The sequence below is a fragment of the Amblyomma maculatum genome, chromosome 3, assembly GCF_055883805.1.
Source record: "Amblyomma maculatum isolate TAMU_Amacu chromosome 3, ASM5588380v1, whole genome shotgun sequence".
NCBI lineage: Eukaryota > Metazoa > Arthropoda > Arachnida > Ixodida > Ixodidae > Amblyomma > Amblyomma maculatum.
The window spans coordinates 88808396-88824622 of record NC_139346.1 but is presented as its reverse complement, the minus strand read 5'-3'; positions in this window follow the sequence as shown (position 1 = coordinate 88824622).

Genomic DNA, 16227 nt, shown 5'->3' with positions numbered 1-16227 from the left:
AGAATTCCAGTCCCTTATTACAAAAGCCACTCTTACTAAAAACAAAGCTGTTATAAGGTAGTAAAGAGGAAGAACATATTAACAGTTATCGCCGCCACCGCCAAACGGCCGGGACTAGCAACTAGAAATCACGTGACGCGCAAGGAATCCCGGCGGTTGACAAATGTAAATTACGTTGCCTGTTTTAATGCGGCTGTAGGTTAGGTCTCAAACATCATAACATGCGTTTATCACACGTAAACTACGGCGAAACGGCAACGTAAATGTTGCAAGGCAAATATAAAAATATACATGGCGATGCCACAGGCGCCCAATTCAGTTTCGGTTATGTTCCGGCTCAGGCACGTCTTGCGGGCTCAGATAGTTTCGTTTTGGACCTATGGCGCTTGAAATACGAGCTCGGACAGCAGATGCGCATAACCTAAGTACTTATCGAAGGAAGATTCTGACTCGGCGCCATAGAGACATAGAGAAAGAAAAAACTTGGAGAGAGCGCCACGGGCTGGTAGGGAAAACAATGGAATATAATAGAAAGCATCATGGAACATAATGGAAAGCATCATGGAAAATATAATGGAAAGCATCATGGGAATTTTGCCGTCACGTGACACAGCAAGCGGCAGATGGAAGCTGGTTTTCATTGGGGTTTCGCACGCTCCGCTCTGGAGAAATGCCTTCGCTACACGACGCCTGCGCCAGAAATCTGAGGCGCGCGCTGAGCGCAGACGATGGATGAAAATTTTGGACCATTAGACGGGCCGGTGGCCTAGGAGCTGCCCCCAGTACACACGTGTATTCCGTAACGTGCGGGGCACTGCGCACAACGGCAAGAGCTAGAAGGACGAAGCGCTGATGCGCTTCGAGTCGCCCTTCGTGTTCTTGTGTTTTGCGCTTTGTCCTTCTTGCTCTTGTGCTTCGCCTTTGCACTGAGTCTCGCAAGCATAGAATCGAACCAACTAGCACAACAACAGAAGCTGTGATATGAAATACTGTGTGCCCGGATACTAGACGGATATACCGCCCGGGGTTGGCGCTTCAACGGTGAGTATCCTCTTATGAGCACTCCCCGAGAAACGAGACTTTTGCTTGTTAAGGTATGTGCACGTATTGTTTGAAATGAAAATCGTCTGCTTCATTTATGAAACGCAGATCAAAAATACATATACTGCTGCAGCCAGCATGTACGTTATTTCGAATTCGTAGTCTTCCTGACGAAACCGTGGTTGAAAAACCTACCTGTAGTTCTCACCAGTGTGCCTATAAATAAGCGAGTACCATGCAATATTTTTAAACAAAGGAACTTAGGTGTTACGACGAGACGCGCAACTTTCCGTAGTCCACTCCGGTAGGTTTTCCGCTGGGGCATCCACAGCCACCATAGAATATTATGTACCCAGCATCTTTTGAGGTTGGCCACTATGTTGGCTAAATGCCCAAGAATAATGGCGCGCAGGACAGAGAACGGAGCGACAACAGAAGAGGTTAGCTTGAGGAGGATGCGCGAGCTCCCTCCTAGCTTTTTCTTCCTCCACGCTGGGCACGCACCTGCGAAGTATTCTCCGCTCCCCACGCCCCAGCAATCACAGAGTCACCTTTTGCGTCATACCACGCGTCATTCTGCCCTACTATGCAGTAGGAGAAAACCAGCTTTAATTCTTCCGGAAAAAAATAAAACCTCAACTTCTAATCGTAATATCTCAGCAATAATTCGATTTTTTACTGCCGAGTATGCGGCGACAATGTCACTAAATGCCGTTTAGATTTGAATAGCATATTTGTTTGTATTTAGTGTCAATTTAATGTAGAGCTGTAAAAAACCGAAATACGTCTTCTTAAATTAATACCCCGTTGACCATTTTAACTTCGACAACATATCTTCATGCTACGAAAGGCTGATCCTAACTATTGAGCAACCCAGCAATCACTTGCACAAGCTCCGTATGCTGATCTACGTCTGCTTTAGAACGGTTCCCGTCTATTCATTCATTACGAATATATGCGGTTTCGTAACACAGCAACCACATATGCAGTTTGCGTATGCTGCCACAGACGTGATAGCGGTACTTGTCGATCATGTGCAACGCAGAGCACTTGTACTTTAGTTTAGGTGATATAGCCCCGAAACACAGAGTACAGCAGTCTTTTGATTCTGCTTCCATTTGAATTGCAGCAAGCAACGCCTGAAACCAGCTGGTCGTCCTACACTTGCAGGAAGTGCTAGAAATCGAGGTTTTCAGTACTGCACACAATATCCGCGGAATGGGTGACGCGGATGAGGTCCGCCATGCTTCATTATTATCGTGCATCTTTCTAGAAAATACATTTCTTCCACTGCCAGAGAAATATCTTGAAAACTCACTTTTCGTTGCAGTTCAAATGGGTGCGAAGAAACACCCATTAAAAGAAAGCAGTTTGAAGATGCAGACTGGCACCACTCACGTGTTTTGTGGAGTCCAGTCACGCGTCCGCGTTAACAGCGGGAATAAATAGACAAGTGGCAGCCATAAAAAGCAGAAGCTGATGAGTTGAATTTGTGAGTTAACAGTCATATGACGACACGGTGAAACTTTCATGATTGGTTGGTTGGCTTGGGGGGGTTTAATGTCCCAAAGCGACTCAGGCTATGAGAGACGCCGTAGTGGAAGACTCCGGAAATTTCGACCACCTGGGGTTCTTTAACGTGCACTGACATCGCACAGCACACGGACGCCACTCCGTTTCGACTCCATCGAAACGCAACCGCCGAGGCCGGGATTCGATCCCGCTTTCTTGGGCACAGTAGGCGAGTGCCGTACCCACTGCGCCCCCCCCCCCCCCCGGCGGGGTGCAACTTTCAGGAGAAAGACAAAACTGTATTGAACTTTACATTATATGGGAAGGCTAAACAAGGGAAAAACCACACGCACGACTTCTTTCTTTCAGTTTCTGAAGCAAAGTGTCCGACCGACTGACACGCAGGCGAGCCTCTCTCCCTCGGCGCCGAGGGGGCGCCGCACACACACGTCTGTTTTCTGTCAGTTCACGAAAGAGCGAGAACATGATCTGCAGGCGAGTCTCTTTCCCGGCTCCGGGGCGCGGTCCCCCGCATGTCTCGACCTGGGGCTCCCAGGCGCCAGATCACGAGGTACAGCAGCAGAGGTCGGTGGGAAAGCATCGTCTTACTCCGGCTCGGCTCCCGCGCCGCGCCACGCACAGGACGCTGCAACACCCCTCGCACAAACCACATGAGGGGGGAATGCAAAACTGTAAATCACTGAACACGCTCAAACTTCCATCCCAGAAGAGAAGAAAAACACAACAGCATTCCCAGGTCCCACGAAAGGTGTTTCTGTAAAGTCGAAGAGGCAGTTTCAGTCATGGACCCATAATGCTAGCAGCAATGTTTTTTCGTTTGGCTGCTGCTGCGGTTTTAGGGATTCTCTCATATATTGACGAATGCTCTTTGGCTGACTGGGACTACGGGAACACTGTCGAATTGATTTCCATATTGAAATTCTGGCAGCACTCAGCTTTTAAATGTGAATACTCCTCTGAGAAATCTACAACACAGAAATAATTTATAAAGAAAGCCAACTCTTAGCTACAGCAAGGCAAGCAATGGGCAATGTATTTATTTGTTTATTGGTGTGGTTAATAATGAACGTAAGGGTGCAAATATTTATAGCGGAGCTGAAAAAGTTTCTTCTACTTTGCTACATTAAAATCGGTTACCTTGAATCCAAGAAATAAAATCGTCGTTTTCGGTCGAATACGCCGTAGATCTTGGCAAAATAACTCGCTTTGCCAGGTGGCAATAATAACCCATGTGCGCCAAGCTGTGTGTACATCTTTAACGTTTGGTTGACTCAAGACAAAGGCATTCGAAAGCCAAACCTATAGTCAACAACTAAGATTCCTTTAACCGTGAAGAACTACCCGTAAATTCGATTTTATCGGCCCTTGCTTCTTTATTGACATCCGTATAACAACTTAAGACCAGTCACCTTAAGTGGGAACAATGATGTCACCGTCTAAGCGTACCTTTATGTTTATGTATTTATTTTGCCTTCGAGGAAGGAGTTAATGTAGAGAGAAGTGGTGTTGCATCAAAAAGCAAGAAAAATGTACACATATTACAGAGAAGTCAGTTTTGAAAGTATACTGTTAGCTAATCCTTATCGAAAGGCAAGCCGTCAGGAAGGTGGTTGAAAGTTAATACAGAGAAATGCTGCTTGTTTTAGGCCTTAACTGAGCTCTTCTCGCCACGTGTTTCTTGTCCAAAACATGCCATTTAGATGGCGCTGGAATGAGTGGAGTTCGAAGCATGAGGGAAATATGAAAGATTTTATGCAATAGGCCGGTAGGAGAAAATGTTTTGCGGAAATGTTTTGTGCGTCATGGACGATTTGCTAACACTACCATCATAGACATGCAGAACAAACTGAAAGGAAGTATTCTGGACTAGTAGTTTGATGTCATAATCAGAGCTAACGCGCACTAATTGGAGTTCCCAGATGGATTCGGCTTGCCACAATTGCTACGACAAGCTTCTTGTCCAACACGACAATAAAGAAGCTAGGGACAGAAATTGCGATGACAATAAGTGGACGTTCTATAAGCATTGTTAAATGAATTGATCTGACGGAACCATTTATGATCAGAGGAGATCACCTAATTAACAGTGAACACAGGTTCCGAAAAGCACAGAGAAGAGAGACCCCACACTGCGTGTGTCTTGCAGCGCGAATACGGTATTCAAAAATTGTATGTTAAAGCATGAAAACGGTATCAAAAAAAAAACAAAGCTTCTATGCCTAATTTTAGATTATAATTATCACCAGCAGCTACAGCCAGACCAGCGGCGTCCGCGTCTGTGTCCGAAAGCAAACTGTACAAAGAAACTAGGAAGATAGGAGTAAACAGCCACATAAAAATAACTCTTGTACACATGGACGTCGGCCAGTTGACAGAGCGAGAAGGGCCATTCTGGGCGAGATGATAAAATAAGAGGGGTCACGCGTACATATTCTGCTGCACAGCGAAGAATATTACAACAGAAGAGATCTAAGGGCAGTCAAAAGCCTACTTGAAAGCAAAAGAGGCTGAAGATGACAAAGTCGGGCCAACTGCTCATTTAGTCGAGCAAGTTATTCGCCGCCTTGAATTGAACACAACTGCAACGGAACATCTGACAGCCTTCGAATTTAGAAGCTTCACGTTATGTCGATCTCGAGAGACAGCCAGAACGATGGCACTATTTAGTTAGCTGCAGTTGCACCAGCAGCTTCTAAACGTTTTCATGCATGTCTGCGTCAATTTAAACCTATTCTAGGGAATTTATTGATGCTGAGTAAGCGGCATCAATTACAAGACTTCATTTATCAATTGTTAATCCTTTTCGTTTAACGAAGGTAGGGTGCAGCTTTCCTCCGGCTGTAAACAATTCATTCCAATTGTGAAAGTTTGAAAGATTTACTAATTTAGAGTGTCGAATTGAACCCATCATGAGTGAAAATGCTGCTTTTCGTGACGAACCACGAGAGATATCAAAGCGCAGAGTTGCTGGCAGATGAACTACAATGAAAAATGTTTTAGTGTAATGAACTACCATCTATTTCTGTAAACCAATTATTTGGTATAATACCATAATTGCAGATTTGTGAAGCAGCTCAGGCATTATGTTCTGGCTTACCTTATGACCGCAGGTCTGTTACATTTATTTGTGCAAATGTATATGCAAACATGACCAACACCTGAGCACATGTATGCACATAGCTCACCGTAACCACTCGCATATGCTGCTCTGCACTGCCAGAACATTTGCAACGAGCAGGCTTACATTGTTCAATTTGTTCATTTTTCTGGCCACTATGTTGTAATGCTGACATAGTTACATATTTAGGAAAAATATGGGATGTTTTAAGATCTTAAGGATGCACGTGATCTATAGCAGGCGGATAGTTAGGTTCTGCAGATTATGTTCGACCATCTTGCATCAAAAAAGACACAATCAAGATTTCATCCATTGCCATTGACGGTTGCAGAAATAACTTAGCCACTGCGACAGCCCTATGGATAACTGAAGATGTGTTATATTTCTCTTTCTGGAGATCTGCTGCCTCGGATCGCTTCCTTAAAAGGACACTAAAGACACCTAAATATGCTATCAAAATCTAATAAACGGCATTTGATGACCCTGTCACCGCATATCCGGAAGCAAAAAATCGAATTATTGCTGAGATATTGAGATAAGAAGCTCATATTTGAGGTTCCGCAGGTCCAAACCAAACTCTCCGAGCACGCACGAAGTGCCTGAGCCGGAACGTAACCGAAACTGAAGTGAACGTCTGTAGCGTCGTCTGTAGCGTCTGTGTTAGCTAATAGACTAGCGGCATCTACCGACAAGCGGACGAACTGAGTATATTTTTATATTAGCCTTGCAACATTTGCGTTGTCTTTTCATCTGTTCGCCGTCGTTTACGTTTGATAAAAGCATGTCATATCCGAGAAAAAACCGACTACTGCATTCAGACGGTGAACGTAATTCGCATTTTTCAGCCTCCAGAATCCCTTGCGCGTCACGTTATTTGTGGTTGCAAGCCTTCGGCAGTTTCGGCTGTGGCGGCGATACCTTTATTCCTGTTCTTCCTCTTTACTACCTTATAAGAGCTCTGTTTTCAGTAAGGATGGCTTTTTTAGTAACCAGGAACAGGCATTCTATCGATGCAAGCCCCCTTCATTTTTCTCTTAAGTGTCCCTTCAAGGACGGTAGCGGCTTGCAGCCCATACCACCATTTCAACTGTAAGAGCGGCAATTCCCTACAAGTTCTGCTCCAGTTATTGCATCCTGGCTAGCTACAATTTGCGCGAGTCCGCCTATCTTTTTCCAGGATTGGTAACGAACAGTAAAAATCGTATTTGCAACCAAGTATGGATAATACAAATTTCCATCACTGAGAGAACATGTCGGTATTGTAAGGACTTTAATCTATCTATTCTGGGCATGTTATTTATCAAGTAGACTGCCCACAAGATGAAAGCAGCAGCCCTCTATGCCTAGCAGTGCTCTCTCTCAGTGACTCTAGAGAATACCGCTCTTTCCTCAAAAACAGATCACAAAGCATTTTGCAGAGACTTCCCCCCGTCTTTCTCAGCTGCAATCTTTCTTACAATGGCTGATGACAATAGTTGATAGCGGTGGGCCTAATGACCATGGTGTTCATCGTTTTTATGGAAGAGCTAATCATTGAAGGTTATTTAGCTTCATTGGCTGCTGCTGTAATAACATTGATTTTATTTAAATTTTCAGAGCATGGGTGGGCGGCTTTATTGCTAACTCGGGAAGTTACATTTCTGTCCTACCGCTGCCAGAGGACATTTGTTGTAAGCACTGATTTTCATCATTTTCTTATAAGTATGCTTTTGTTCTTTTGCGCCATTTATATTTCCAAACTCCCCATTCACAGTGATTCGTCCTTCGTTGTGAGCAACAAAACTGCTATGTGAACTACTGGATGAAGCTTATTAGCTCCTTTCACTGCATAGTTGTAATCACAGTTCATCACAACTATGCAATGAAATGAGCTAATAAGCTTCATCCAGTAGTTCACATAGCAGGTTTGTTGCATTTACAGTCCCTGGTTGAAGCTTGCCCTAGTGTATCTACAGATGGTGGTCAGCGTCAGTAAAGTTCAACAGTAATCAAATTATTGCAATATAAATACCTCTTGAAGTAAATTAGGTGACTCATTTAGGATAAAAATCTTGTCAAGCTGCTGAGAAGGCCTTTTTCTTTCATCCTTCATGTCTTCGTGAGTGCCTCAGATAGATGGAATGAAAAGTTGGTGTACCCCAGTGATTTCTCTTCACCGCCTTATGTTTGTTATTGCTGTTTTGAAAATTCAAAGCCTCCGTCCATTTTGCTTTCTTTGCAAACGTGATGGAAATGTACGAAATTTAGGAATACCAAAAAAATTACGAATCCCAAAAAACCATGAGATACCAAAAACTGCCACCGCCTGCGCTACCATTAGTGCAGACTCTCAAGGCCCTCCACTGCATGACGTGGCGAGCATAAGTACTGCCACCGAAGCAAAAAAAAATTCAAAATCATGTTCTGCTTTTATTATTCCAGCATTACCTCTACAAAGTAATCTTGACAGAATATTTGGAAATTGAAATATAATCGCTCTATCTAACTAACCACATCCCACAAGACTAACAAGCTTTGAAAGTTTTAATAACAGAAATCAAACATTATATTTATTGTGACATGCAGATATTACTAATGGTTTAGCTCAGGTCTGGCCAGCCAATAAAAGTTTATATTTTAGATATGAATTTATTGCCCTTATCTTTAAGATGTGTATTTTCTCCTATATAGATATTTTTTATCTTGCAGTATGCCATGCTAGATATTGTGAGGACCAGATAGAAACGCTGAGAGACAAGGTGCGACAATTACGGGAACAAAGCTTGAGACTGCAACGATAGGCCGAGCAACGTCAGATCATGACTGTCGCCATGATAGCTAAGGGCCTTCGACCGCACATGCTCACATTTTGCTGCCTTTGTGTCACTTGAAGCTGTGGTGAAAATGAGTCTCGTGGCCACGGTCGGCCAATGACGGTCCTCTCAGGTGGCCTTCCATTTCAACAGCCCCAAGGAGCACATATATTTTAGGCAACCTCCTAATGTTTTTACTCTCAGATTGCTGCAGCCGTGGGCTGAGCGGTTGCCATATTGAGGTGGATTATATGGGGAACTTTTGAGCATCTAAAGCTGCTCACGGCCTGTTTTTCAATGGAGAGAGACAGTGATGTTTTATAAATACGTGCATTAAAAACTGTAGTATAACTCGTCAGCAGGTGGGTGCTTGGCATGCACGGTTAGTGGAAAACGAGGTGTCCTAATTTAGGCAGGATCTACATCGACAGCTGCAATATATATATATATATATATATATATATATATATATATATATATATATATATACCGGGTGTCCCAACTAACTTGAACCAAGGGATACAAAATAATTCATTTGAGGTAGGTCAGTGAAACCAATTGCATTCAAATGCCATCCTCCTTGCGCACTACAGGCGATTTTTTGTTTTGCAATTACTTAATTAGCTAATTATGTTAATTTTTCTAATTTAATAAATATCGGCTTTAGACGAAACATGTGAATTGGAAAGTTGTAGAGCACCTTCAGAAACCCCCATTCCATTAATTGCGATAAAGAAAGTCTCACGTGTATCTTATTTTCTGGGCTCAAAAGAAAGCCCGCGAAATACAAATAATACCACGTGACTAGTGCATTTGTGCGCCGCGATTGTGGTGCTCTCAGTCGTGGTTTGAGCGAACGAAATTAGCTGCGGCCGTGTCTCCTTTGCCCCGTTAAAGCGGCAGGCCGATATGCCTGCGATGGCTTCTTCGCCGCGTCCGGCAGCCGGCCCACGTGATGGTGCAGTAGCACCGAAAGCGGCGAGCCGACACCACCGGGATTCTAACAAACCCTCCTTCTCTCCCATCAGCGAACTTTACGGCAAACGGATCAGCGATAAGGTATCAGCCACTGAATCTGCGCATACAGGCTTGGGTAAAGGGGCGAGATGACATGTGACTCGACTAAAATTAGCGCTGCACCTTCATTTGAGGGTTCTTTATCGTCATCCGCCTGTCATGATGTAGGCTGCTGCGGTGCACAGGCCTGGCCAAGATCGCGGTGACGACGGGCGAGCTCGAGCTCGCTCCAACCATCGCTAACATTTCTGCCTGCCGCTGCAACGGGACCATCGGGTCACGGCCGCAGCTGATTTCGTTCGATCAAACCACGACTGAGAGCACCATGATCAATGCGCTCAAATGCGCTAGTCACGTGGTATTATTTGTATTTCGCGGGCTTTCTTTTGAGCCCGGAAAAAAGATACACGTGAGACTTTCTTTATCGCAATTAATGGAATGGGGGTTTCTGAAGGTGCTCTACAACTTTCCAATTCACATTTTTGGTCTAAGGTGAATATTTATTAAATTAAAAAAATTTACATAATTAGCCAATTAACTAATTGCAAAACAAAAAATTGCCTGTAGTGCGCAAGCAGGCTGGTAGTTGTATGCAACTGGTTTCACTGACCTACCTCAAATATATTATTTTATAACCCTTGGTTCAAGTTAGCTGGGACACCCGGTATATATACAGATTGAGGCTCAAGTAAATAACGTCCTCTCTTCTGGTGCAACTGCAATCTTTCTTGCCCTAGTAAACATTGTAATTCACTTTGTGTGCATTGCAAAAAATACCGACAAACGGTGAATAGCGTGATGCCTCTAAAAAATTAATATGCAAGCCACTTTTGTCTAGGATACCGTAAGGGCTCCGTCTCCTTCTGCTAGTATATATGAAATTTGAAGAATACCTCATAAATCTATGTTCTAATAAGCTGGTGCCATAAAAACCATATTACTCACAACACTTAAACGATCAGGAGCGTCTATTTCACAGCCATGATTCTGACAGAGTATTTGCTTATTGGTGAACAGCACAGATTTTGGCTACACAGAGCTTTCTTAAAACCTGCACCGTGAGCGTAACAGACATTTTTAAATTACGGAGACAAAATGTTTATCATAAACACTAGCGTGGAGTGAATTTAAAACTTGGGGAAACTTTCCCACAGTTCGTTTACCTTCTTTTAGGTACAAAATTCTTATATGGTCCCAGTAACGCTCCTAGCAGCACGTTACGCGGACCACACCGGGTGCAGCGCCGGAGGAAGGGTGTTAGCCGAGGAGAGCAGGGTAGTGGCCGTTGCTATACGGGAACAAATTACTATGTGGGAAGCAAAAATTCCAAAACTGTCTGTCGCTCACCAAAGTAGGAAGTCTCATCACTACGTGCCGACTACAACAAGCACGAATAATGCAAAAAGCGAAGTGAGTAGGCGGGGAATTGCAACTTGGGTGCTTTAGAACGTATAGGTAACACAAGACATGCGCGCAAGACGATTTACCTGCTTCATCATATGGATCTGACAGTTACTGACTTAAGAAAAGAAGGAGATTGCTAAAATGAGAAATTCTTTTTAGTTCACCATTAAACTGAGACATGAAAACGCCTACAATCACCCAGGGCCAATGGCCGTTTCGCGGCAGAACATATTCTATTCGCATGACCTCAGTACACACTGCTATTTGTTCAGTGTGAATCCTGGATAGAACTTGGACCATTTTGGTTTAATGTGGAGACGTCGGAGGGGATACGTATAGCAAGATAATTACACCTGCTTACGTCTGTCACTGCTTGCGGCCTGTGAAAGGCTCTCCATAGCTCCAATTGGTGATTGATTGAAAGCATGCAATTGAAATGGTTCGGGGACTGAAACGGCTGAAAGGGTGTTACTCTGCTAACTCCTATAATGAGACCCCGCTTAACACATACATCTTAGTGCCAACGCATGTGGCCCAAAGACCAAAGCTGCAGCATGACGGGAAGTTCTCATTGCGACATGACATCGTTGCTTTAGGCTCGAAGTCAAAACGCGCAGCAGCGTACAAGGAAGTCATGCAAACGGGAAGCTGTTGCCTGCGGATACAAGCAACAGCTGGTGTGTGCCCACTCAAAACGAAAGCAGCAATCGTTTACAACAAAGGCCGCTGCCATATCGTATATCATTACCGTTCGTGGTTATAACTACGATAGTACCGTTTCCGCACAGCGGCACCAAACTGCAAGAAAATATGCTTAAGCACAGCTGCATGTCTAGGAATAAAATTGGCTGAGATCCCTCGTCGATACATCATCATCATAATCATCATCATCACACTAATTATACCCACTGCAGGGCGAAGGCCTGCATTTAGTGACATTATCAGGCAGCGGCAAAGAGAGAAAAAGAAAGCGTGAGAAAGAGGAAGAAGCTCGCCATCTTTACGTTGATACCCCATGATACCTATTTGGTGTCAATCCCCGCCCTCTTTCTCATTTACCAGTGGCCAAGGGTCTGCATACCACAAGTTGTTTTGACGCAGAGCATTTTAGCAAATATTGGTGTGGACCTCGGTTCTATGTGTCCTATTGGTTGCTCAACGTTTTTTGTGGATATAAATTATGATTTTATAGTTCCATCTAATGTGAAGCACTTGCCTTCAAGTCTAATATCAAATCTCCTATGTGATCACCTTGAATAGTTCCCTTATCACACTGTTTTGCCACTGATGCGTCTGTGACTGCACAGAAAGCAGCGATTGGATTTTTTTTCAGTCTCTTTCCTGGAGTTTCTCGGTGCATGTCCCGGATTAACACCAATATTTTAGCAGAGTTTTTGGCAATTGGGCTAGCACGACTAAAGGTTTCCTGCAGTCAATCAAAATTAATTTTTCTATCAGACTCTCTTTCTGTTTGTTGTCACTGGGGTCAACACGGGATGCCCTGTTGAGCCGCTAACTAAAGTATTTCATACCGGGGTGGGTGAAAGAAATACGCTTCATCTAGGTCCCCGGTCACTGCGGTATGTTCCAGAATGAAGCGGCAGATTTCCTGGCTATATCAGCTCTTGATGCATCTGTTTTATGTACCATCCCTAATATCACCATTTTTGAAAGGTCCCGTTTCCAGCGTTATCAATACCTAGCCGCTTCATGCAATGATCCCTTCCTATCTACAGCCGAATACCAGCATCTCATATACGCATGGAAAGTTCGTTCATGTAAATCACGGCAGTGTGAAGTAAAGATGACTCTCATAAGATGCAGGATTCCTCGCCGACATCGTTATTTATGTAGATGCGGGTTTAGCCCCACAACCCCTTTGCGAGGCTTGCGGTAAGATTGAAAATATTGATCACTTCCTTCTTGCTTGCCGAAGGTTTTCACATCATAGGAGGGTGCATTTAGAAACTCCAATTGTGCGCTAGGGATTTACGTTGTCAGTCCCGCTTCTACTCTCCTTCGGTGCGAGTGCGAAAGGATTTGCGTTGCCTCAAATTTGTCAGTACTTACATAACTATATCAAAGCAAAGGACAGATTCCCTTGCTAATTGTATTCCAAATTTACAAACTTCCGAGTTTTCGCTTCCTATTTTTTCCTTTAAATCTATTTTGTGATCTTAAATATTATGTTTTTATTTATTTGACAATTACTTTATTGCACTATTTCAGTTAGTGTAAGACATTTGGCAGTCCACACTGAACCCTGGTCAATGCCCCTTCGTGGGTATGTGCCATATATCAAGGCAGAAGAAGAAAAAGAAGACGAAGAAGAAGGTAAAGTCACCCCTGTAAATAAACCCTAACAGTATAATAACAGGTGCTGGATAGATCATTAAAGATCATTCTTAAAATCTTTGAAGCCGACGACTCGCAGGATTCCATACTTTGCCGGTGACACCATTTTCCAGAAAGCGACGAACGGCATCCAGATGTTGCGGTACTTGCTTTTTTTGCAAGGCAGTCGAAGACGTGGAGGAGTTGGTCACCAATACGAGCGGGCCAGCTAGTAAAATCGCTGGGATTCCACAGTCAAGCTAAGCAAGGTTGCTTTTTTCTTAGGGGCCATATTGTAAAGGTTGTTACACTAAAGAATTGCTGTAACCGCTGAATGAGGGCACCGGGAGAGCTGAGTCAGGAACGCGGGCAATAGGAACGGGCGGGCACTTCAACGTCTTCTACTTCGTCCCATTTCGCTCCTTCTTCTTGTAGCTCCAATGCACGTGTCACTGCCCCCTCCTCTGGAGCATCGCCCCGATACGGTGTTACTGTCAGACTGAAGAGCGGGAAGAGAAAGCATTCAAGAGTTATACCAATAGTCTGGCATCACAGGGAAGACTACATGCAGCCTGAAAGTCAATCGGAGGTTCACTCGTAGTAGGGCTTCATTCGCACCACATGCACAACGTCACTGCGCTTACTGTTGTGCGATGAATGAGCCGGCGAGGCTGGTACAACTTCATACGTTACGTCGCTGAGGCGGCGGACAACAAGGTAAGGGCCGAAGTAGCGGCGCAGTAACTTTTCGGACAGTCCGCGGCGACGAACGGGCGTCCAGATCCACACGTAGTCGCCCGGGGTGCAGGTAACGTAACGGCGTCCAAGGTTGTAGCAGTCATCATCGATCTGCTGCTGGCGAAGACTACGCTGTCTGGCCAGTTGCCTTGCTTCTTCCGGGCGCTGAACATAAGTGACGACATCGACGTCAAGTTCAGTCTCACTGTCAGGGAGGTCCACGGGTAGCATAGCATCCAGGGGGGTGGTTACGTGGCGACCGAAGACAAATTCAAACGGAGTGAACCGCGTCGTTTCTTGTTGCGCGGTACTATACGCGAATGTTGCGTATGGAAAAATTTGGTCCCGTGTTTTGTGCTCGACATCAACATACATGAAAAGCATGTCGGTCAAGGTCCTGTTGAGGCCTTCCACCAAGCCATTTGTCTGTGGGTGGTAGACTTGTACGTCTATGGCTGGTGTGCGTGAGCTTCAGTGCAGCCTGAGTGAAGCGAGCCGTAAATGCAGCTCCACGGTCGGTAACGATAGCTGCAGGAGCCCCATGACGCAGGACTATGTCGTGAAAAAGAATTCGGCGACTTCAGCAGCAGTCCCGCTTGCAAGTGACGCAGTTTCAGCGTACCGCGTCAAGTAATCCGTCGCGACCACAATCCACCGTTTTCCAGTGGACGACTTCGGAAAAGCACCGAGGTGGTCTATGCCAATTTGCTTAAAGGGGGTCTTTGGGAGTTCTCTAGACTGCAGGAAGCCAGCTGGTGTAAGAGGAGATTTGCACCGTTGGCAATCACGGCATATTGCTACGTATTTACGCACTGATGGTAGTAAACTGGGCCTGTAGTACTTCAGCCGAATCTTTGCCAGTGTGCGACTGATCCCCAAGTGGCCGGCTCATGGTTCATCATGACAAGCGCTCAAGATTTCGGGCCGTAACTGGGATGGCACCACAAGCAGAAACGTCTCCCTGGTGCTGTCAAAATTGCGCTTGTAGAGCACTCCATGCCGTAGAGTGAAGGACCGCAGCCCACAACGAAACAAACGGGGTACACTAGCATTAATACCCTCCAGGTACGCAATGAGTGCGACAACTTAGAGTCGGTCCGTTGGCGTTGCGCCATACGAGAGATGCTGACGGCACAAAGGATAGGACATTTTTCGGTGATGTCTTGCGTAGCCGGTTCTACGGGTGCTCGTGATAAACAGTCTGAGTCTTGGTGCTGCCGGCCCGACTTATAGATGACTCTCATGTCGTACTCCTGTAACCGGAGGCTCCACCTGGCCAACCGCCTAGAAGAATCTTTAATGCTGGCTAGCCAGCATAGCGAGTGATGATCACTGACAACACGAAACGGTCGCCCGTATGTGTACGGTCGGAACTTAATCAGAGCCCAGATGACGGCAAGACACTCTTTTTCTGCGGTGGAATAGTTCCTTTCCGGACGATAAAGTGTACGGCTCGCGTGGGCGACGACTCGCTCTGCACCATCCTGCCACTGCGTGAGCATCGCTCCGAGGCCGACATTGCTGGCGTCAGTGTGGATATCTGTGTCTGCATTCTCGTCAAAATAAGCTAGTATCGGTGGACTTTGCAGGCGGCGACGGAGTTCCTTGAAGGCTTCGTCTTGAGCACACCCCAATAAAAAGGGTGTGTTACCTCGAGTCAAGGCTGTCAATGGCTCAGTTAGGCGAGAAAAATCTTTAACAAAGCGGCGGTAATAGGCGCACAGGCCCAGAAAACGTCGGAGGGCCTTCTTGTCGGTTGGGCGTAGGAAACTGGAGACGGCTGAAGTCTAGGCGGGATCTGGGAGAACACCTTGTGCGCTGACCACATGTCCCAAGAAACGAGTTCCTCGAAGGCGAAATTACATTTTTCTGGCTTGATAGTTAATTGCGCAGACTGGAGAGCTTGAAGGACAATGCGCAATTGCTGCAAGGTTTGTTCGAAACTAGACGAAAAGATGACCACATTGTCCAGGTACACAAGGCATGACTGCCACTTCAGACCAGCTAAAACAGTGTCCATCATGCGTTGAAATGTGGCCGGCGCAGAACAGAGCCCAAACGGGAGCACCATAAATTCGTACAGACCGTCGGGCGTCACGAAAGCTGTTGGCTTGCGGTCTCGCTCGTCCACCTCGATCTGCCAATATCCGCTTTTCAGATCTAAGGAAGAGAAGAACCTGGCGTCTCGGCGTCGGTCAAGCCCATCATCGATCCTGGGTAGTGGGTACACATCCTTTTTTGTAACCTGAT